Below are 3,307 nucleotides of genomic sequence, written 5' to 3' on the forward strand. Positions count from 1 at the left end.
TCATACATTTTGAATAAAACAACAATCCCTGAGAATATCTGCTATGTTATACTTTTGAACCGAAACATCTAAATTATTGCAAGTAACAGTATATATGTTTTAAACCTTTCTTTGTGTAGTTCTATGCTAATGGATATGTAATCTGTAAAAAAAGAAAAAAATCAAATTTAGATATTTCCTGTTTCTAGAATTGATTCATAAAATTCTGTTATTTTCCATATAAAATGATTTTCGAACCATTTAAGACATTCCAGCTTCCATTATCTTAATAATACTGTGACTTCTGTATTTGAATCGTCAGTTGTTTTATTTCCATCTTTCTTTACCGAAACTTATTTTAAAGCAGTGACAAAGTGCGATGGGTATTTTTTTCTTTTTTCTTCTTTTAATAATGTTTTAATTCAGCATAAATTACAAAGTCATTACAGTCCACTCCTGAACAAAAAAAATTGCATACACTTGAATGTATGCACACACACAGGAGAGAGAGAGATAGACAGACAGATAGATAGAGACAGATAGACAGACAGACAGACAAAGAGACAAGTGCTATTTATGTATGTGTTGATAGATATCGCTGGCATCGTTTGTCAATTTGTTCTGGAAATCAGATAGAAATTTTGTTATTTTTTGTGTAATAATGACAAAATGTATTTTACTTTATATTCAGTATTGTTGCTTTAATACAACTGGCTCTCAGAATATCCAGGGATTTTGTACTGAATGCTCATAGAGTTTTCCAGGAATTGCTGTCATATCCTAATGTTTTTCATCATCATCATCATCATCATCGTTTAACGTCCGCTTTCCATGCTAGCATGGGTTGGACGATTTGACTGAGGACTGGTGAAACCGGATGGCAACACCAGGCTCCAGTCTGATTTGGCAGAGTTTCTACAGCTGGATGCCCTTCCTAACGCCAACCACTCAGAGAGTGTAGTGGGTGCTTTTACGTGTCACCTGCACGAAAACGGCCACGCTCGAAATGGTGTCTTTTATGTGCCACCCGCACAAGCCAGTCCAGGGGCACTGGCAACGATCTCGCTCGAAAATCCTACAGGAGCCAGTCAGGCGGTACTGGCAACGGCCACGCTCAAAATGGTGCATCTCATGTGCCACCCGCACAAGAACCAGTCCAGGGGCACTGGCAACGATCTTACTTGGCTTGCCGGGTCTTCTCACGCACAGCCCATTTCCAAAGGTCTCGGTCCGTAGTCATCGCCTCGGTGAGGCCCAATGTACGAAGGTCTTGCCTCACCACCTCAGCCCAGGTCTTCCTGGGCCTACCTCTTCCACGGGTTCCCTCAACTGTTAGGTCAAAAGAAAAATATTTCTCATCATTTGTGCTAGAATAAAACACATTAACTCACTCTGCTAAGCAGTAATGAGTTTTCTTATTTTCTTAATGTAATTTTACTAATGTTGAGAATTTTTTTTTTGGTTTTGCTTCATTGCGAAAAATAAATGCATCAGTGGATAGCAAAGAAAAGGATTGTCTGACAAGGTTGTTTCTAAAGAAAATTTACAAAGGCAATTTTCAGAATACATAAATTTTATTACATTTAGGAAATAGGTTTGTTTTTATTTGGTAAATGACATTTCAGGAAGGAACCATCTCACTTGTGAAGAAATCAGAGTCAAAAGGTTAATAAAAGTATCATCAACAATTATCAGATTGTTTCACAAATAACAGTTTTGATATTGGGTACCAAACATTTTGCATGAAATATACTTTGAATAATTAAGATTACTTCATTTGTCAATGACAGAAGCAATATGAAATTGGAAGGAACTGGAATATGAAATATTGTGTAACAAATATTCATTAAGATTACATAGAGCAAAATAAGATTATTTTAAAAAAATGTCTTTGATTTGTTTGTTTTTTCCTTGTTTCCGTCATTAAACTACAGCCATTCTGGAGCACAACATTAAAGAATTTTAGTTGAAAGAACCGACCCAGTACTTATATTTTCTGTTAAGCCTTGTACTTATTTTATCATTCTTTTTACTGAACTGCTAAGTTATGGGGACATAAACACACAAATACTGGTTATCAACAAGTGGAGGGACACATGCGGATACTAGCATACACACATGACAAGCTTCTTTCAGTTTCCATCTGCTAAATCCACTCACAAGGGTTTAGTCAGCTCAAGAATATTGTAGAGGACACTTGGCCAAGGTACCATGCATTGGAACTGAACCCAGAACCATGTGGTTGGGAAGTAAACTTCTTGCCACACAGCTGCATCTAGTGGAACTGAATGGCATGGATAAGTAAAGTTCCAGAGAAAATACATTATACAATCATGTCCCTTTGCAAACAAATTTCACATCACATACACGCGCGCGCACGCACACACACACACACACACACACACACACACACACACACACGCACACACGCACACACGCACACACACACACACACACACAAATAGATATGTATGTATGTGTATGTAACCTTTGCCTTTTGTCTAGAATTTGTAAATTAAATTCATTTATATATATGTGTGTGTGGTAAGTAGCTTGCTTACCAACCACACGGTTCCGATTTCAGTCTCACTACATGGCACCTTGGGCAAGTGTCTTCTACTATGTCCTCAAGCCAAACAAAGCCTTGTGAGTGGATTTGGTAGATGGAAACTGAAAGAAGCCCATCGTATATATCTATATGTATGTGTGTGTTTGTGTGTGTCCCCAACATCGCTTGACAACTGATGCTGGTGTGTTTACGTCCCTCATAACTTAGCAGTTTGACAAAAGAGACCGATAGAATAAGTATTAGGCTAACAAAGAATAAGTCCTGGAGTCGATTTGCTCGACTAAAGGCGGTGCTCCAGCATGGCCACAATCAAATGACTGAAACAAATGAAAGAATAAAAGAATTTATACACACACATATATTACTCTTTACCTTTTTACTTGTTTCAGTCATTTGACTGTGGCCATGCTGGAGCACCGCCTTTAGTCGAACAAATCAACCCGAGGACTTATCCTTTGTAAGCCTAGTACTTATTCTATTGGTCTCTTTTGCCAAACTGCTAAGTTACGGGGACGTAAACACACCAGCATCTGTTGTCAAGCAATGTTGGGGAGACAAACACAGACACACAAACCCACACACGTATATATATACATATACATATATATGACAGGCTTCTTTCAGTTTCCATCTACCAAAACACTTACAGCACCCAGGTTTTCCAAGCGGTCACCCATCTAAGTATTCAGTAGGCTCGACATTGCTTAACTTCGGTGATCGGACAAGAACTGGTGCTCTCAACGTGATATGGCCGTAAGA

At 38.3% G+C, this 3,307-nt stretch overlaps 1 pseudogene; it reads right to left on the reverse strand.

The window, feature by feature from the left end:
• Nucleotides 1–3,188: 3,188 nt before the first annotated feature.
• On the reverse strand, nt 3,189–3,307 carry LOC128247199 (5S ribosomal RNA; annotated as a pseudogene).

This window comes from Octopus bimaculoides, chromosome 2 (genome assembly GCF_046866305.1).
Source record: "Octopus bimaculoides isolate indiv1 chromosome 2, ASM4686630v1, whole genome shotgun sequence".
NCBI lineage: Eukaryota > Metazoa > Mollusca > Cephalopoda > Octopoda > Octopodidae > Octopus > Octopus bimaculoides.